Source organism: Leptidea sinapis, chromosome 25 (genome assembly GCF_905404315.1).
Source record: "Leptidea sinapis chromosome 25, ilLepSina1.1, whole genome shotgun sequence".
Lineage (NCBI taxonomy): Eukaryota > Metazoa > Arthropoda > Insecta > Lepidoptera > Pieridae > Leptidea > Leptidea sinapis.
In genome coordinates this window covers 8,230,762-8,253,271 of record NC_066289.1, presented here as the reverse complement: position 1 = coordinate 8,253,271, position 22,510 = coordinate 8,230,762, and the positions used below count along the sequence as shown (strand labels likewise).

The window sequence follows — 22,510 nt, the reverse complement described above, 5'->3', positions numbered from 1 at the left end:
AGCATAATCAGATTTAACTTTTAACCTTAACGGTCTCGGTCGTATCAGATGTATAAACAATAATAAAAACAAATAACTATGAGACTCCATTGTTTTTCTGTCCAACCAGAATCTGTGTTTGACGGTCAATTAGTGCGTTTTAGTGTGACGTATGTTTGTCTCACTAACCTGTTTCGAACCATTTTAAACGGTGAGTTCACTGAACTTATTTAAACTAGAGAATAATATAAATTGGTACTTGACTCAAAATTTTTCACTTCCAGCGGGAGAAAATTTAAAATTTTCAAAATCGGGAAAATCGAGTTTTCATCAGATTTCGAAGTTTTAAGGTCCTTGAAAGCTTCCGTGAATATTCCCACGATGGTGTCCGTACGTCTGTATGGATGTATGTAAACCTTAAACTTATATAACATTATAATAACTTTTAAACGGATCGACTGATTTTATCGCAGTTGACGCCATTAAAAAGGACATGACCAAACTTAGATTTTGAATACAATTCGGACTGGTAGATTTCAAGAAATCTCAAAAACACTACGAAAATTTTTTTCATGTGTGATTTTTTGGAAAAACTTTTAAACGGCTATACCGATCGATTTCAAACACTAAGCAGCTCTAAACATCAAAAAACACACCAAGCCAGTCAAAAACATCGAACAGCTCTTTGAGCTCGAAAAGCCCAGCAAAGCGTTTAGGTATCGAATTAGCGGATAGTTGCAGGGCTGGCCTTTAGAGTCAACCGTTTTCCTAATTGTTATTCTAGGAATCAATGAATGAGCAGGTTAAGTTTATACCATACTTATTGTAAGAGTGTTTCATTGTAAACGTTTCAAATATCTAAGCTAGAGCATTCGTTAAACTTAAGTGAAGCTGAAAACTTAGGCCCATGTACCCGTTGGCTAATTTTTAAAAACTTTTGGGTGACCGTTAAAAGTAAAATTGCAATTAACAAAAGCAAAAGTCAGTTTGGACACTGAACAGAGATGTGGGGCACAGAAAAAATAATAATAATACAGATTATATATCCCAGAAAGTTTAAAAACCTTAAAAAATATTAGAACTAGACGCAACATTCCAAAAAGCACCATTTAATAAGAAATCGCTGCCCAAAGACAAATCTAGAATCAAAAACGAACACAATACTATGGTAGTATTCTAGCTGCCTAGCCAAGGTTTTGGATGTTCTATTAAATCATGCAAGACCGAGAATAACGTCATGAATGTTATAAAACGGTTCTCCAAGTTCAATGGTGAATCCTCCACTGCCTCAAAACAAAATGTGTAGTCAATCTTCAGACAAGGGAAGCTAAATGTGTCAAAGACAGATTGCTGTGCTAAGCAGGATTCTAAAAAAACAAAGGGGTAACGCCAGCTGTCCAAATAACACACAACCTTTTCCTTAACCCCTTACACCTTTATCCTAGCAACTTAGCCGGTACAAGTTAAGAATTAACCGCGACATCTATGGTCGTATGGCGTAACACACATTCCGTCAAGTAACCGCACGCGAAGGTTGAGCTGAGCACCCGCAAAATTTAAGTATAAATCCAGGAATCCTCGTATTCCGTTGATTTTCGTAGTGTTTTCTTTGTTAAGTCCCGCGATATATATATTGTGGTTTGCCACCACACTCAGTTGAATATAGAAGAACCCAGAATCTTGCATAAGAGGTGAGTACCTATGCCCTTTATTCCAATGATTCCTGTTCTGTTCACTTGAGTAACCCTTTAATGAATACAGTCCACTTTAAATACCCTGGTCCAGTCCTTTAAAATCTTAATCCATTTTCGGTAATAGCCATATCGTCAGAATAGGTCCAAAAGATGAAATTCAAACAGACAGACAAAATAACTGAAAAATTTCTGAACTGAACAAAGAACAATACAATTTTAATAATACCTATTAAAAATTATAAAAATTAATTGAGAATATACTGACAGAAGACATAAGTATCTTGAATAAAAAAATATTTAGTGCTATGTTTAGAAAAACTAAATCACAAATATTAAGTTAAAAATTCTGATAACAAAGAATTTTAAGTTGCTGACTTGCGAAATTTATAAATAACTAGCTGACCCGGCAAACGTTGTTTTGTCATATAAATTATTTTTAGAGTTAGACCGTTTCTTGTACATTGCATCATTTCAAACTCAAACTCAAACTCAAATATTTTTATTCAAAATAGGATTTATAATCACTTATTGAACGTCAAAATCTACCACCCATTCAAAAGAGACTGCCTCAGACCTGAGAAGAATGGGCGCAAGAAACTCAGCGGGCTTTTTTTTTATATAAAATATGGATTACAATGTAATATCGTACAATAAACATTAATAATTAAAGAGCCTGAGGGTGTTCGCTTTAATCCCAGTCCGTGGTGTCATTAAGAAAATCGTTTATGCTATAATAACCTTTCCCACACAAACGTTTTTTAACAATTCTTTTAAATTTCGTAACACATTTGTTTTGTACATTTTCTGGGATCATATTGTAGAAGCATATACATCGCCCAACAAAAGACTTACTAACTTGACCCAACCGAGTAGTAGGCATAACAAGTTTATGTTTGTTCCTCGTGTTAACATTACTTTATTATTCTAAAATAAAATATATTTTCTAAAATAAACGTAGATTTAATTACTCCTTATTACTTATCAGCTACCTGCCAATAAAAGTCCCGTCAAAATCGGTCCACCCATTTCAGAGATTAGCCGGAACAAACAGACAGACAGACAAAAATTGTAAAAAAATATGTTATTTTGGTGTATGTACCGTATATACATTCATATACATGTAGTAAAAAACGGTTATTTCAATATTACAAACAGACACTCCAATTTTATTTATATGTATGTATAGATGTATAGATTAATAAACACAGCTTAAAAACAATAAAAATGTACCTAACGGTGTCTGGATATGTATAATGGTTTAAGTATAATACGTGTATATAAAACAATTGTTTTAATATCGATTGTTTAAATGTAACAATTAATTAACATTATAACAACAGGGAGCATATTTTACGAAATAATTCTTGATATCATGAAATATTATTAACAAATTCATAAAAAAAAAACAGTATTTTATTTAATATGTACAAAACAACGTCTGTCTGGTCAACTAGCCCTTTATTTATTTATTGATATTGGAACTCTAGAATATTTCATAAGACATAGGAATTGACTCAAGCAAAAAGACATAGGCGCTCGGACATTTTTAACCAACTTCAAAAAAGGAGGAAGTTCTGAATACGTCGGTATGTTTCTTTTTATGTTTGTTACCTCAAAACTTTGGACTGGGTGAACCAATTTTGATAATTCTTTTTTTATTTGAAAGTTAGTGCTTCCTGTGCCGCCCCATTGCAATTTGGTCCAGATCTGACAGTTAAAGTCTTCGATTTGCTATAAGTATGTGCGCGACACATTTACCAATAACTCAAAAGAAGTTTGGTGAGAGTTTGGTTAGGTTGTGATTATGGGATCCATGACAAAGTAACGGAACTCTTCAATTGTGTCAGCCAAGGTAGGTTTGTAACTACATACATAGTTATAGGTGAGATGTGCTTGAGCGGCACACGCGACGTGAGGAAGCAAGAGCGGCGGGAGGACACCGATTCCAAAAATATCAATAATTGTTACTAGAATTACACTGGCCTGCAAAAGTAAGTATCACACTTTTCAAATTAATTTTTTTTCTTAACTATAGAAGGTAGAGATTTAAGATTAAAAACGTTTTGTTGCAAATTTTATAGGCTTTAATTCTTAGAAACTAAAATTATACATTAGTAACATTTTAACTTAAAAAAGATAAAACAATAAAAATAGACATTTTTAGTTTAGTCTAAAAAAATTCAACTAAAATGTATTACATGTTATTTAATTTTTAATAACTGGTATTGCCTCCTCGAGCTCTGATTACAGCTTCGAGCCGGTTTCACATACTGAACACTAGGTTTCGGAGCCGATGTTGGGGAATATTCTCCCATTCTTCTACCAGGGCCTGCTTTAGTGCCCTGAGGGTAGTAGGTGGTGGTCTGCGATTTCTGACTAGCCTCCCAAGCTCATCCCAGGCGTGTTCAATCGGGTTGAGATCAGGACTTCTTGATGGCCAAGCCATCACGCTAATACCGACCTCCTGAATATACTCTTGTACAATATGAGCCGTGTGTGGCCGGGCATTATCATGCATCAGCATCGATCCATCACCCATATTTGCTAAATACGGCCCTGCATACTCATTGAGAATCTCTTGAGCATATCTTTGCCCAGTGAGGGTGCCATTTTCTATGGCTACTAGCTCTGTGCGACCTTCTAAAGATATACCAGCCCATACATGTACACTGCCTCCACCGTATTGGACTCTTTCTGAGATGCAGGCTTGAAGGTATCGCTCACCAGGTCGCCTGTAAACACTTCGCCTTCCATCAGAAGTGTAAAGGGAGAATCGAGACTCATCTGCAAACAAAATTCTTGATCATTCCTGTCTCTCGAGTTTTGGGCCACTCGCTGGTCTTCGGGGTTTCAAATTTGCTTCAGCAAGTCTTCTTCTCACTGTACTGTCTCTAATGTAGTCCCTCCGGGTCTGAAGTAGCTGTTGCTGGACTTCAACTGCATTTTGGTGGCGATTTCTTAAAACAGTGGAAATAATATAACGATCTGCTCGGGCACTGGTACACCTGGGTCTGCCATTACAAGGTCTCCTCAGATGGTGTCCAGTCTCTTCGTACCTTCGCTTTACCTTCTGGACCGTTCGTACCGTCACACCCACCATTCTTGCAGTGCGACGCATACTGATGCCTAGTTCCAGAAAAGCCATGATCCTAGCACAATCTTCAACTGAAAGAGGCATGATAAATAAATTTTATGTGCTTTTTAGCATAAATTATTAAAACAAGACCCATCGATCTTGAAAAAAATTTAAAACAGAAAGAAAGATGTGAATGGTAAAATTGTAATTCGGAAACGTCCACTTTGAAAAAGGAATGGTTTTGTTTTTGAAGTTTTTTTTCAGCCAATTCTTAAAAGAAGGTTACCGACTATAAAGTTTTTATGCACAAAATTAAATTCTCTTTGGAGTCCTTTTTATTTCGAAAGTATATCTTGTGAACTTAAAACGTTATCCCAATTTTAAAAGTGTGATACTTACTTTTGAAGGCCAGTGTAGATTAATTAATAAGATTGTATAAAAATACGCAGTTATTTTCATACTTTTTAGTGCACATTATATCTATTGTTTTGGAATATTGTTTTTGAAGTCGGTTGTTTTTATGTTAATGATCTTTATATAAGCGATTGGGGACTAGATGTTTCTGGTACGTCAAAGGTTATACCAAAGTATGACCGGTTACCGCCACACCTCCAGGCGCTACGGAATGGTTGCCGATAATATAAAATAGATACTTTATTGCACAATACGTTCGCAATCTCAATAGATTGAAAGCAGTTAACGAAAAACCTTGTATTTTTATTTAAAACTGGTAATTAAATAGTAATAAACTATGTAGAAATACTTAAATAATAATAAATACAATAAGATTAGATGGATAAATCCTTCAATGGTGATAATGTAGATATTATCATAAACAACAGGCACAATTGCAACGGTCAATGTCTTAAGGTCAAATATATTATGAGTTATACTCTATGGTCTATGCTATTATTAATGGCCATTTTCAATAACCTATTTATCTTTAGATTAACTTACTAGAGGTAGACAAATCTATCCTTTTACGCTTATTTATTTATTTATTTATTGGTAATCAACAGCGTTACAGTTACCGTTAGTAAACAATAATATATAACATAATTCTTAAGGCCATTATAGATTACTCATATTGACAATATTATTTTACAATAGTTTTACAACAAGATATATTACAGAACAACTGCCTCTTGTATTTCTTATTTACTGTGTGTATGTTTGTGTGTGGGTGTGAAAGCGTATGTGTGTGGGTGTGAACTTACTTACATTTCAATAACCTATCGACATGAAGCATTGGACTATAACTATATTGGACATAACTATGGTTAGATAAGATCTTGTCATTGTAGGGTGACGGCAATGTATCTGTAACTAGAGATATGTTATTGAAAACGGCCGTAAATACCTCACAATCTCAATCATTGGGTTCTTTTGGCCCATATATAAATTAATTGTTACATGACTTTTTTTAATTACAATAAACTATCTATTTTTTTATATTGACACACTTTAGACAAATTATCTTGCCCCAAACTGGGCATAGCCTGTAGATACAATGGATGCAAGACACCGATATATTTAATTCGACATACATACATAAACATAATAGTAAATATGCATCCATGACTGGAAGACAAACATCCATATTCATTACAAATATGTTTGCACCAGCCGGGAGTCGAACCCGGGCCCTCCAGCTAAGTGGGCAGGGTTACAATTCACTGGGCTGTGTAAATGTTTGGTCTATTATGACACAGGTCAAAGGCCTCTCGAGTTTTTTCCATTCGGTTCTTTATCAGTCTATTATCCCTTTTATTTCGTTTTCTATTCACACTTTTGGGATTTATTTATTTATTTAGAGCTTTATTTCCTTACATCTATAAATTTTGATATTTACTTATAAATAGTTTTTGTTAGTATTTCGCTATCTATATATATAAAAATGAATTGCTGTTCGTCTCGTTAAAACTCGAGAACGGCTGGACCGATTTGGCTAATTTTGGTCTGGAATTATTTGTGGAAGTCCATAGAAGGTTTAAAAGGTGAATGATGAAATAAATATGAAAATTCTCGAAATTAAATAAAAACAACAATTTTGCTTTTCCTTTGATGTGTTCAGAAATCAAATTGAATGAATGGTTTAAAATGAATATCTTATTAGAATTTATATCTTTCTAACATTCTCAGGAGGTAAAAAATAAACTTTATACAGAACAACGTCTGTCAGGTCAGCTAGTTTTAAATAAAAATACCTATTTTGTAAGTATAATTAGTTATTATTTTCTATATAAGGACCGCCTTTAGCGGTAAAAGCCTCCACCATTGATTTCCACTCGTTCCTGTCTCTTGCATTTCTTGTCCACGTCTTTCGTGCTGTTTCTACTATGTCATCGCTCCATCTCTTTTTAGGCGTGCCTCGATTACGTTTTCTATTCATAGGGTACTAGTTTTGGGATACCAAAACATAATTGTTTTGCTCCATTTTTGTCCGCCTGTCCATCTCCATTTGGTGGTTCCTCATAGAATGCGTCACGCTTAGCTGCCTAACGAAAGTCTCTAAGAAGAAAGCGATTCACTCGATTGTATGAAACGTGTAGTGATTGATAGATTGACAGATGACGGCTATAATCGGGTAAAAAACGGAGATAGCCAAAATCTACTAGGTTTTAAGCAACTGTTCTCTATCAAACTTAGCTGGATTATGCTTCGTCGCCAATCGCCGTACTGTAATTACCTATAGTACTGTGTTAAACTTATGTCAAATGACTGCACGTTTCATACTAAACTATTTTTTAATTTTTACTTTAGCAGCCGCCTCTTAAGTTGTATTTACATCCTCTTTAACGTTTACGAGTTTAGTTTTATTTCTATTTGCTGTGTTTTTATGTTTCTTCTTATTTTTTGAACAAGTCTCCAAGTTCTCTTTTTTTTTTATGGAATAGGAGGACAAACGAGGGGATGATATTGTCTCTCTGTCCTGGTTTTGATTTCGTTGTTGGTTAGGTCCGTCGGAGAATTCACTTGGCCTAGGTTAGGCCTAGGTATTATGATTCTCCTCTAGACTTAATACAAAGGGAACAGGGGACGCTCCTTTGCTCAGGATGCTGGCTACATTATGGGGACCACAACGGCGCCTATTTCTACCGTGAATCAGTAATGTGTTCAGACCCAAACACAATAACGCTATTGTGTTTGGGTCTGAAGGGTGCCGTAGCTAGTGAAATTACTGGGTAAATGAGACTTGACATCTTATGTCTCAAGGAGAGAAAATTTTTGGGTATTTCAAGAATTCTGAGCGTCACTGCATTGTTGGGCAGGGCGTATCAATTACCATCAGCTGAACGTCCTGCTCGTCTCGATACTTTATTTCATAAAATAAAACAAAGGACATTAATATTAAATAATGATCAGATTACTTGTGACCACCACAGGAGTTCGAAAAGAAAACCCATTACCACTCTTTTAAATCAGTATTACAGCCACATGATTTGATATATTTTTTTAAAAAGAATCTATGCAAAGTGCTACATAGCAATAATATTTTGTTGTACTTTAACACGTTTCACTTTACTTACTTAATAATAATTAAAAACTCAAGAATTACTGAATTCAGAGAAATCACGCACATTGTTATTAAATAAATGTTTAATGCGAACATTTTACTAACATTTGAAGATATATATATTATACTTTGAGATTCTCGATGACAGCATAATGTAGTCACCTCAAGAAGCGCCCTCACTGACACTCTTAACAATAATTAGGGAAGATAACGCCACCGCCCTCGACACCAATACAAGCGTTGAGATTTACCGAATTAACGGAATACCAGAAAGATTGTGTACATTTATTGAGTACTAAAGGTATATTAGATTACATGGATAGGTACATTAGATTCCATGAACCGCCTTTTGCACCAACGTGTCTATTCTAAGAGAGCTTAACGTCAAAACTAGACTTTCCATAATATACCTTCGTAGGATGTTGTAATTCTTCGGATATATTGCTCGTAAAGAGGGTCATAATCTTGAACAGCTGATGGTGACACGCAAGGTAGATGGGAAATGTCCCAGAGGACGCAGTCCCACGAGATGGTCGGACCAAAAACGATCTTCTCTGAACATCAGCTTCCATAATGCCCTTCATAAAGCTAAGGATCGCAGCAGATGGAGGGGAATCGTACGAGAGAAACTGATGCAGTGGGGGAGTCACGACCCTCAGTAATTAGGAAAACGATGCGAGGAGGAGGAAAGGTACAATATAAATTCAATAGATAATAATAAATAGTATAAGTTAGTAAAGAAAGGTGTACGCGCTTTTTTTGAAGGTACCCATGTGGTATCGTCCTGAAAATACCGTACCAGGATGCTTAACAGTTTGCGTGTACGTGGCAGAAAGTTCCTTTAAAACCTCCGAATTAGGAACGCCACGCATCCAGATGGTTGGTTATCCCAATTTGTGGTGTCTGACGGTGGAATTCGGCGGCAGGAAAGGTCAAACAGCTCTTCGGAACAGTCCCCGTGATAAAATCGGTAAAAGACACACAATGAATCGACGTCTCCACGCAACGCCAAGTGATCCAGCTACAGTGTACCTACTGGGTCCTAGCCAATTCGAGCATTCGATACTGGAGTGCGCCAAACCAGAGATGAAAAAAATTAAAATAATTACGTTCGTTTCGTAATATAATAATATTTAAAAAACTCAGAATTATTCCAAGAAGCTTGAGTAATCAAATCGTGGGATTTCTTTTATATAATTAAATGTTCATTTTATTTATAATGTTACGATTATGGAGAAGGTTATTTCCCTCGCGCACACATAAACAAAATTCAAAATCAGCTATTTTGTTATATTTACATATTATGTTACCGGCAAACTGTTAATTCAGGTATTATATGCAATATCTAGGCAATATATTCTAATGTGGGACGTCCAGGCAATTTATGAATGAATATTAATTTTATAGGTAATTTATGAAACTTTCTTTTGATGTCTTATATATTAAAACAAGATTTTAGTATGTAGTTATTGAATAAAGTATTTACGAAAAATTTGGAGTTGTTGTTTGTGAAGAACGCACTGCATTCTGGGTAGCATAATACTTATTATTAACTTAATATTCGACTTAAAAATATTAAGTAACATTACTTATGTGATCTTCTTTAGCATTACTTTTTAGTTTAAAAATCTTAGTCTTCATTGTTTTTGAAGTAAAACTTCTTTAGGCGCGTCTACAAGGTAACTGGACTGCAATGCAACGGAACCGGAAGTCCGTTACGGCAAGATGGTGTCACGTTTCCGTACCATCCGGTTTTTGGTTTCTTCGTCCATTATTAGGAGAGGCAAAGGGTTCGAACCCATATAGCCATATTCGTTAATATTCAATAACAACGTCATATTGAAATGTGGTAATTTATAATCCAACTACTTCTACTTCCATATATTTTTCTAAAGTCAATTTATAATTTCATAAAATAAAATGGAAGCAAATGTTTAAACTGAATAAAAATATTGTAAATCTTGTATATTAATCCAGTGTCCTGATGTTTGTTTCCAGTGAACTCCTAAACTAATGAACGGATTTTAATGCGACACTAAATGCCGGCTACCTTGAACGATATGAGTTCACGGCTCCTATGTAACAAAGCCAATATTTTCAAAATTCCTGCGTCGACAATGTAACGTTTTAACAGGCGCAAACAGTTTAATTGCTTATAATCCTCATTATTGATTACTAATCTTAATAAATGTACCAACACAAAAAAGTAAAAGCTATAAGAACAACTTTTATGAAAGTAGTATACTAAACAAATGCATCATGCCGAGAAAAAACTTGTTTAACTGCAAAGAAAACTGGTACTTCATAATAGCTCTGGAGTGTTAACTTTAACCAACAGCAAGCATTAGCAACCTACACGTAAGATTTAAGGGTATGTGTAACAGGATAAAGTAGTGTTCATAGCTCCAAATGCTATATTTTCACCACAAAACTTGTCTAAAAACACCTTGTTTGTGTGTTTTGTGTTTACCCATCGCCTTAATGGGGATTACTTCATGGAGTGCAGTTAAGTCATCCAAGATAGGTTTATAACTACATACAGTTATAGGTGAGATGTGCTTGAGAGAGAAAGCAGATTTCCTTAGAGAAGAACAAGCAATAAACTTTAAGGTTGCTCTTTTCAAAACAGATTAGGTATTACAAGTTCTTATTTTCAATTAAATTTACAAATCATTTCATTTGCAATATATGCAAGGTGATGCACCAAAAATACTCAAACGTCAATTACTGAATGCCTCACACGAGTAAGTCAAAAAAATTTAAATTAATAAGTAAAAACACAAGAGTAATTTAAGTACGTACATATATCAATCTACACATACCGTAATAAAAAATTAAATAAAGGCATTATGCGAGCATTTTATTAGCTATTATATGTAAAAAATACATTATAATTTTATTTAAAAAAGGAAATAAAAATAACATGAAACTCCCTTGACCATATTTTAGAGAATCGAACGACCCGCCCCACGTCCCCGCTACAAGCAGTAGCGGCTTAATTTATAACCACAAAAACACTAAGAATGAATAACCAATCTGTTATTATAACAAATAACATTGTATAGGTAAACCTATTCAAAATAATTTGTGAGTTGGCCCTTTCGTTAATTAAAAACCATTTCGAAGCATCAAGATTTTTACAACTTATTTATTTACGGAAACGTATCAAGGTTATCCTTAAACCCCAGTTATTATTTCTTAAAACTTTAGAATCAAGTATTTTTCCGTAACATTATAATTTGTATGTAAATTTAATCACGTGTTGAATTCAATTTTATACTAAATTAATATTTTAGTATTTTATTCCTATGACGTCATCTCAATTATTATATTTTGTATCAACTCAAACCTTAGTTGTTTATACTTAAGTCATTATGTACTGTAAGTTTCTATATTCTTGTTAATAATGCCACAATGCTTATGATAGGTATACTTATTGTTTTCTTAACCGACTTCAAGAAGGATGAGGTTATCGAATCGGTCGGTATTTTTTTAACCTGAATAATTACAGTAAGTAAGCTGTTTATAAAAATAAGTTTCATTTTGTTTAGGGCTTGGCACCGACTTAAAACCTATCAATAGGTAGCACATAATATAAATAATAGAATTTTATTAATATTAAAGGTAAAGGTGTATTAAATTATTTTATTTTTATTTTTTACTTTTCAGTTTATGAAGTTTGTTTTTTAAACGTAGTTTTTATTATTATATTTCCCTTCATTATACAGAACAGTCACATATAATACTATTATGTATGTTTAAATAAGTAAATTAAATTAAATATATCGTTGTCTTGAAGGCATAGTACAAACTATGCCTGGTTTGGGAAAATATAATTTGTGCAAGTGTTATTAAAAATATTATATTGAAGTTGCACTTCTTTTGGCGCATTAGGGAAAACATATCAGAGTGAAATTTCACGATGAGTGCGCACACCGTCAAGCAAATTCGACACCCTGTCGTAAGTTGTTCATGGGACCATTTGTATCATACTTCAGCTACCCTAATATATGTCTCATAAGCAATGGACGAGAATCAATTAAATTTCAATGTGTATACCTAATTCTGAGACATCTACGTTTTGCTGATGAATTAATCGTATTTTCCGACAGCCCAGAAACTTTAAATGGAATTACAGGAGTTAGCGGATGGCTAACTCAAACCATCGCTAACTAAGGCAGGCCTTTCAATGAATTTAACAAAAACAAAATGATGACAAATTCTGCACAAACAATGCAAACAACAGTTAATAACGAGCAAATAGAATATGTTCAGGAATATACATACTTAGGGCAGTTAATATCTAATGAAGAATGTATACAAAAGGAAATAGAAAGAAGAATAGTTAATACGTGGAAACGATACTGGTCACTTAATTCAGTAATGAAGAATAAAGAAATGCCTATGAAAGACAAAAGGAAAGTATTTAATACGTGCTTCCTACCATGCTTATTATACGGTTGTCAGACATGGGCATAGACAGAGCAACTAGCCAACAAAATTAAAATTTGTCGGAATGGAAAAGAAAGAAGCACAATAGGAGTTAAAAGAAAGGATCGTGTGAAATTAAAAGCCATTAAAAATAAGACAATATTTAAGAATGCATACAAAACATTCAAACAATTAAGGTGGAAATGGACAGGTCATATGATAAGAGAAAAGACAGAGAAATGGGCAAGACTAATAACAGAATGGCAACCACTAGAGAGCAAAAGAAATAGAGGTAGACTGCCTATGAGATGGGAACAACGACATCAAGAAAATAAATAATATCAAACAATTACGACAGTCAAAATAACTAATGTTGTGATTACATTTCCGTCTATAAAATTCTCATCATAATACCCAAATGCCCCACATAAGATATACACATACCCACATATACCCCACATAACCACACATACTCCGTATACCCACACATACCCCGTATACCCACACATACCCCACATAACCACACATACCCCACACACACACACACGTAAGAAAACTGAATGTTAAACGTACTCACTTTGTTTTTCTTGTTTCAGTTTATCTTTAGGAAGCTATTTAAGAATTTTGTCTTGCCTAAATAATATAAAATCTCTGTTGGCCCATGTTTTGTTATACAATACTTTAGCAAATAAGTGATGTTATGTGCTGTAGACTTTATGAAATAAATAAATAAAAGAAAGATGTGGTGTCGTGGGACACCAGGTAGGAACGAAGTTCCTTCAGCTAATGTAGAGTCGACACAATTTGTAAAAAAAGAATCGTGTTCAATTTTATGTAGGTTTTCCTGATTTTTCTCTTAAATTTTGCAGATTAGTTTTTATTTAAGTACAGGAAAGTATTTAGGAAATTCAGTATTTTAGGAAATAATAAATTACGTAAAATAAAAAAAATCGTAATCCAAATTATCAATTAAAATAACAAAATATGTCTCTTTATTTTTGTTTCACAACATAAAATTACATAGAAATAGAAATAATTACAAAATATACACTACTCGCTTGTGTATACGACTGTCGCGCCTGCGCACGTCTCATTTAACGGTTTTATTCCACGGACTTTTGCTTACGGTTTTACTATCACATTTTTTTCAGTTCGGTCCCGCATCAAAATCCCTATCTCCTCCAAGCCTGCCGTAAGGAACTTCGTTCCAATAAATAAAATAAAATAGCGGGGCAACTATGGACTCGTACAGCAAAAGATAGGACAGAATGGAAATCTTTGGAGGAGGCCTTTGTCGGAAGACAAACTGTACCACAGTAAAGACCGTTTGCCGATATTATTTAGAGGCACTTTTTACTTTATTTTAATACCTATTATGTAAAATTAGTACAGCAATAAAGAATTTTTTATATTTTTTTTATTTATATTTATTTATATCTAATTTGTAAAATAAAAAAAAACATTTCCTTCTAATTACCTTGATAAAAATAATTTAATAACATTTTGATAAACGTTATGAATAATTTCATTGGTCGTATTACAATATAAGTAGTTCTTTCTACAAACGTAAAATAGCACGAGCAATATTTTTTTTAAGGTTTTGTTTTGTTACCCAAAGACCAGTGGGAGGCTCCTTTGCACAGGAAGCCGGCTCGCCGTAGCGCCGTAGCTAGCGAAACTACTGGACAAATGAGACTTGACATCTTATGTCTCAAGGTGACGAGCGCAATTATAGTGCCGCTCAGAATTGTTGTGTTTTTCACGAATCCTAAGTGGCACTGCATTGTAATGGGTAGGGCGTATCAATTACCATCAGCGGAATGCGCTGCTCGTCTCGTCAAAAAAAGATAAATAACTTCTTGCGTGTACATAAGTAGACATATACTTTTTTTATTACATTATATTCTAAGTCTATGAATTGTATATCAGTATTGCCTCGATATCAACAAGCAAGAATTCTAAGATGGCCGTCATGCAATTAAAATCGGCATAGTGACGTAGACGAGGCCGTGTGTTTTACGTTTTTTTTTTATGGAATAGGATAACAAACGAGCGTAACCTGGTGTTAAGTGATCACCGCACATTCTCTTGCAACACCAGAGGAATCACAAGAGCGTTGCCGGCCTTTAAGGAAGGTGTACGCCCTTTTTTTGAAGGTACCCATGTCGTATCGTCCCGGAAACACCGCACAAGGAAGATCATTCCACAGCTTTGTAGTACGAGGGAGAAAGCTCCTTGAAATCCGCACTGTGGAGGACCACCACACATCCATCCACAAAATGAAGCGACGTCTCTACGCCAAGTGATTCAGCCGTTCATACAGTCATCCAGTCGTTCGTACGTAAATACGTGTAGTTAAATATTGATATTTTTATCGACACTTGAAGCCACTGTCTCTACTGGGATATCAGTGGTCATTTCTTACTTTTAGAATCTATAAATAGCACAGATTAAGTAAATAATATGAAAATAAACTCAAAACTTGTTTCATTTACAAAAACGATAAAGTAAGTAGCTTAGATCATTTATACGTCTAGATAGAATATGAAACTACAGCTGTGAAAATGTCGAAAAAAATTGAGTTCAGAACTAACCACTATTTTGAGCAATTCACGCACACTAATAGATTCCATATTTTCTTAGATGACGCCATTTTGTTTTTAAAAAATGAACCAACTTATAAGGAGGGGAAGACAATTGTGTGTATGTATGTAAACATAAAACGGTTAAAACCAAAACCTTGACTATAGCGTATGATAGAGTCTTTAATAACGTTATCGATTCGTCACGGCTTGATTAAAATAATCGGTAAAACACATAAAACGTTAGACCGGTTCGCTAATCCCTATTTCGACCAATTTTGTTTATAAAAATTTGCATAACACGACCACAATGAACGCCATGTATCTCTGAGTACCCTGGCTATGTTGCGGATAAACTAAAAAACCTTAAACTTCTATCGACTACTAGACGCATTGAGCATCACGTTGACGTCTAGCATTCAACAACAGCGCGTTTTGCAAGAAATTCATGATTTAAAAGAGTGGCAATCAGTTTCTTGCTACTTATTCTCATTAGCTCAACCTTTTACTAAATAGCAGTGTATTCAAAAATATTTTTTTTTTACGTTCATAAGTGTCATTTCCGTGAGCAACATGAATAAAGTGATTTTGATTTGAATTTCTTGCCTCGCACAGCCACTTTGTGGAATCAACTACCGGCAGCGGTCTTCCCGAACAGATACGACTTAGGGACCTTCAAGAAAGAAGCATACTTCCACCTTAAAGGCCGGCAACGCATTTCTTGACACACCTGTTGTTGCGGATGTCCATGGGCGGTTGCCTCACCTCTCCCCAACCCGTGAGGCTGACGCCCGTTTGCCCCCTCATATATTAAAAAAAAATGAGCAATTTACTTTGTCTTTCCTATGGTTGGCTGTGAAATGTTCGTTTAGGCTCGTCAGTTTAAAGTCAGCTCTCTTGTGTTATAGTTTTATTAGTCCTGAGATGTATTTAGCGTCAATCACTAGCGACAATCCGTCGGATCAAAATTTATCACCTAAACCCAAATTTGTCACCTGATGTTATATCATCACCGCTATTCAAACTCTCTTGTCACACTAGAGGAATCACAAAATGTTTGTTTAATTAATTCACCTTGGTAAAGTGTCACCAAAATAGCTTCAAAAACACTTCTCTGTGCAACGCCTACGCTTGACTTCATTCGTTTTCAGTAAACCACAGACACACACTCTTTCTTCCTCTATTGCCTGGCATGAATAAATACATAATAAAAATTATTGTTGGATACAAAAGTGAACTTAGAGCCACCTAGGCAGTAGAATTTGTATCATATTAATAAAAATGGGTCCTAATTTAGATACTTTAAAGATTGTTCTAAAACCTCGACACTTCGTTGAACAACTACTTTCAAAACTCACCGCAACATCTACACGAGATGAGAATGAGTCACATGAGGTCAGAAACGATATTATCATCTCTAATTCCTTAATATAAAAGCACTAACATTGACTATCGACAACATTCAGAGTTTGCTAACGGTGCAAGTAGCGTGAAAAAACAATTATGGCTAGAATTTTAGTAAGTAAAATGTATTTTTATACCTAATATAATTAGATATAAGATTCACTAAAACATATATGCTATCTTTTAACTTCGTCATCTTTATTACCATTGTAATATTTGATATGTGTATCACACTAAGTTATAAGAAAGGCCGCTGCTTAGGTGATCAAACTCCATGAGATTTCCTGGGACAGAACGTCTATAAGAATTAATGTCTTTTGTCTCACTGTCTTTTTCGTCTGCCCGATAGTCAAGATTCTCTTTTACTGGAGCTCAAGGAGGTGTACTGTAAAGAAAATTAAGCTTTTAAATGCACCAATAAGAGCATACCTTAAAGGCCGGAAACTCATCTTTTGGCCCCTGTTATTGCAGATGTCCATGGGCGGTTGCCTCACCATTCCATATCACGTGAGCCTCTTGCCCGTTCGCCCCCTTTTATATTAAATTCCAAATCGAACAAGTTCTTGTTTAGAAAAGAAAAAACATCCTTAAACAACCAAAGAAGAGGAAATATTTTTTAAAAATGGAGGGATTCTATAATGATATATGAGTCCACTGAGAATGTTTTTCTGTAAAAAATAAGTTCAAGTGTGTCTTTTAGATTTTTTTTTTATTATTAATTAAATAAAAATAATTAGTATTAATATATCTCAATACAGAAACAAATAACAGAAACAAGAATTCCTCATAAAATGAATATTTGTCGATAATTATTTATCGTCACAGTTTTAAAGACTTTTAGCAATAACACTAGATGGGTGTAAAAGTATCACATATAATATATTACAAAGTTGTCATCTAGCCTGTTTATAATGATTTATAAAGACGACTAGCAAGCGTATATTTCACTTGACCAGCAAGCGTACACTTCACTTGATGGAAGGTGATCTATCGACCCCATAGCTGTAACACCAGAGGAATAACAGGTGCGTGCACCTGCCTCTAAGAGGTATACCTCCATCATAAAAGAAATGACAATATCCGGACAGTATTATTTTTTAAGCTATTGCATAGCTTCTATCGCGGGCCTTGAGCGTCGAGACCGAATCCAGAAATTCCGTAACGAAAATAACCTAACACTTACTTACTATATAGATATTTCGGTACGGTCATTACAGTTGCCGTGGAACAGCGGTTATCACGTATGATTTTTTTTTTATTTTTTTTATCACGTTTTTTTAATTTTTATTATTATGACAAGCATTTTTATTTAGTTTCACCTGTCCCGTTGTCTGTCTGTAATCAAATCTTGCAATTTAAATTTTACTCACTTCCCGTTTGCTTTTTTTAAAATTAATTTTATCAAAAAAACAAATACTGCATAAATTAAATAAATAAATAATTATAACTGCATAAGTTGATAAAAAGTGCTATGGAATAGCTTTACCGCGGCAGTCCCCGAGTGCCACACGCCCTTTTTTTTCATTTATATAATTTAATTTATATTTTCAATTTTCAATTGACAATAACTTAATATTATCGGATCGACCTAAAAACTCAGAAGCTTATTGTTACTCAGTCGGCAATGCAGAGGGCTATGCTCGGAGTTTCCCTACGAGATCGAATCAGAAATGAGGAGATCCGTAGGGAAACTCCGAAAAGTCACTGACATAGCCCAAATGATTGCGAAACTGAAGTGGCAGTGGGCAGGGCACATAGCTCGAAGGACAGAAGGCAGTAAGGTCCTCGAAAGGCGACCACCTACCGGAAGGCGTAGTGTTGGTAGGCCCCCCAAAAGATGGACCGACGATCTGGTCAAGATCGCCGGAATAGGTTGGATGAGAGTAGCGCAGGACAATCGTGTCATGGTGATCTTTGGGGGAGGCCTTTGTCCAGCAGTGGACGTTTTCCGGCTGAAATAATGATGACCAAAAAGCGTCTTGTAAGGAAGATCTTTCGATACTTTCATACTTACGTGGAACAACTACGTACCTGGAAGAAACTTATTTGAAACGGCACTTTTTTTCATTAATTTTTTTTTTAATTTCGTATCTATATTTTATACTCATTCATTCCAAAATTAAAAAATAATTAATACAACAGACTATACAGCCGATATTCGTTGAACATTAATCCTGCATTAACAACTTTGAGGCTAAGAAAACAGCAACGCCTATTGAAGTTTTGAAACATAACAATGACAATGTATAGCTTTTTATCATTTATTTTTAAAGTAAAATGCAACAACAGCAAACCAATGAATACCAATTAAAAAAAATATTCTAGTTAAAATAAATAAATATGATTACTAAGCAGGTATTTGTTTTTTCAGTCTGTAACGTGTGAGTGTCTGTTTATAATATTGAAATAACCGTTTTTTACTACATGTATATGAATATATATACGGTACATACACCAAAATAACATTTTTGTACAATTTTTTTTCTGTCTATCTTGTTGTTTGTTCCGGATAACCTCTGAAATGGCTGGACCGATTTTAACGGGAGTTTTATTGGCAGCTATCTGATGTAATAAGGAGTAACTTAGGCTACGTTTATTTTAAGAAAATAATAATTTATATGGCAAGACCACGTTTGCCGGGTCTAGTTAATAAAATAGGAAGGCGCAATGAACCGCTGTCCACAAATAAAAACATGAATGACGTTAGGATTGTTGACTTCTAGAAGTCTACCGATTACTAGAAGTTAAATGTAAAAGCTGGATGCTCAATGCTCGCCCGTTGGTTATTGACTGAAAAAAAAACAAAGAGATTACCATAACATAGCAATATTCCAACAACATAGCACATATCATAGATTAACTTATTTATTTGTTTATATTTCAGATCGTTACCTTGGCTTTGATCGCCGTCGCGATGGCAGCACCAGGTAACACCCATATTTTTATATTAATTCATTTATTACCATAACTTGTTTCAAAACAATTTTATTGATGTGATCAACACAAGCCGGTTTCACTGGACGCTTGAACAAGTTGTAGAGATATAATTATGATTTAAATATGAAATATAAAAAATATAGGATTGTAAGAAATAGTTTCTTCAGTCGAAGTTAATAACTATTAGAAATATATCGATGTGATCCACACAGGCCGGTTTCACTGGACTCTTGAACAAGTTCTAGACTTTTTTTTTTGATTTAAATATTTATTTTTCATCTTTTATTCCTTTTTTGGTCAAATAATTGTAGTCTTATGTAACTAAAAGTCCATAATCAACTTTAAATTGTTATTTTTATCTTAGATTATATTATGTTATTAGTTAATAGTTAGTAATAATAAGTTTGTAAGTAGTAAGTAGTTAATTGTCACAGCAGCAACTATAAATGTTGTGTACATCTGTTATTGGTACTCACATCAGTAATTTAATTTCTTGTAATACGATATTATGTAATTGTAATATGTGTGTACTGTTGATGTATCATTAAGAATAAATAAATACGAAATATAGGATAGTAACAGAATAGTAACAGAAAGTTTCTTCAGTCGAAGTTAATAACTATTAGAAAACTACATGAAAACAGTAATGTTAAGCTGTTATCAAGCCATGTTAACGTACTATGCATAGTGCGTTCCATTCTAGAACTTTCGATTGTAATGTTACAACATTTAAAGAGCTAAGTAATAAGTGTCTAAATATTCCAGGTTATGGTGGTGGATATAACAGCGGCCACGGTGGATTTGGTGGACAAGATGGCGGATTTGGACAAGGAGGTCACGGCGGATTTGGTGGACATGGACAGGACAGCGGATTTGGACATGGAGGTCACGGCGGATTTGAACAAGGAGGTCACGGCAATTTCGGAGGACACGGCTACGAAGGTGGATTTGGAGAAGGCAGCCACGGAGGTCATGGAGGACACGGAGGACATGGAGGACATGGAGGCCATGGTGGATACGACAACGGATTTGGCCACGGTGGACACGGAAGCCACGGTCACTACTAAACTGATAATTAACTCCGCTACTATAATGTAATTAATTTTAAGTAAATTAAATAAAGTATTTTGTAAATAACAATTACTTATTTGCTTCCCATAATTTAAGGATGCCGGCTAGATTATGGGTACCACAAAGGCGCCTATTTCTGCCGTGAAACGGTTATGTGTAAGCATTACTGTGTTTCGGTCTGAAGGGCGCCGTAGCTAGTGAAATTACTGGGCAAATGAGAGTTAACATCTTATGTACATCTACTTCGCACTATGCCAGTCTATATTACAATACGGTCTTAATGCCTGGGGAGGTACCTCAAAGGGCACCCTGTTAATAGCTCAACGTATGATTCTAAAAGTTATGACACGTAAAAAATATACATATCCAACAAGCTTGCTATACTCGGAATTGGGAGTGCTTACGGTACGTAAATTATTTATTAAATGGGAGATCCTGGCACAACACAGAGTTAAACCTTACTTCACTACGAGACGTAGAATAGTTGCAGTCTATAAAATACTTAAATTTAGGACATCCTTTGCTCAAAGATATCATGGTTATCTTTATATCCCTACCTTTACAACAAACTAAATAAAATTTTAAAAATTAAAAATCTTAATCATAGATCATGCAAAACCACAATTGATAAATATCTGAAGTCATTGGACTACAATGAGACCGAAAATTTACTGAAAAATCTTATTTGACCAGTAGGCACAAAGGCATTTCTTCCCCTCGGGTACATAAATAAAGTACACACATCACCCTTCACACATACATACATACCTACAAATTCACACATACACACATAACAGTCATAACGTAAATATAATATAACACTTGATCGATTTTGAACACAATCAAATACCTAGTTTGTATTAGTATGCTAATTTCAAGTACACGCACCTAAGTATCGCTGATCTAAGGACGATGAATACTATCCTTTCGTGATACAGTTTTTACTAGTACGAAACGATAGGGTTAATCAGTTTAATGACAGCCACTAAGTTACCTATAATAATGAAAGTTAACTTTGAATAATAATTAGTTATATTGTGTTTAGTTAATTGTATAGATTCTGTATAATGGTTGTTTTCATATTTTAATAAAGATTATTATTATTATGTCTCAAGTTGACGAGCGCAGTTGTAGTGCCGCTAAGAATTTTTGGGGTTTTTCAAGAATCATGCATTGTAATGGCCAGGGCGTAACAAAAAAAAAGCGATCTACAGTTAAAGGTGTAGTGACTGCGGATTGTGGAGGTAGTTTGGTCTAGTAGAATAAAGTAGATTGTCAACACAAGTGAATTTAACTATGAAGTTTGGGAAAGGTTCTACATGTCTCTATACTTCACAATGACGGACGTACTACTAAAGAGGGTTGAGAGTACTGGGAATAAGAGTGGCACTTATCGTTAGGTGACACGTACGTAGGTAGGTCACACTAAAAGTTTTGCGTAACTTACAAAAATGACATGTTATAACCAAAATATTATGATTATTGCTTTTCAAAATACTCTCCTACATTTTAGACATTTTTTCATACGATCGAAACATTTTTTTAAATAGTAGGGCCACAGATCTGAAGGCATGTTTTCTACGTGCTGATTGAACGCTATCACTGCCGCTTTGGAATTAGTAAAAGTGAAACCTCTCATCAAATCTTTGATTTTGGGGAAAATACAGAAATCACAGGGTGCTAGGTCGGGGCTATGTGCGGGATGGGTGACGAGTTGTACTTCTTAAAGAAGCGTTGTCATGAGAGAACTTTTAAAATCATAAAAAATCGTCGCTCTAAAATATTTTCGATTTAATTCCATTTTCGTTGCCTACGAAGA

General features: G+C 34.6%; 1 protein-coding gene and 1 long non-coding RNA gene across 2 annotated transcripts in view; one reads left to right on the top strand and one right to left on the bottom strand.

The window, feature by feature from the left end:
- LOC126972003 (uncharacterized) overlaps positions 1 to 22,510 on the bottom strand; it is a 577,468-nt gene that overhangs the window by 445,343 nt on the left and 109,615 nt on the right. The window lies entirely within an intron of this gene.
- On the top strand, positions 16,703 to 20,760 carry LOC126972030 (uncharacterized). Its single transcript, XR_007731028.1, has 3 exons — positions 16,703 to 16,797; positions 19,568 to 19,610; positions 20,386 to 20,760. It is a non-coding gene; the product is annotated as an uncharacterized LOC126972030 (long non-coding RNA).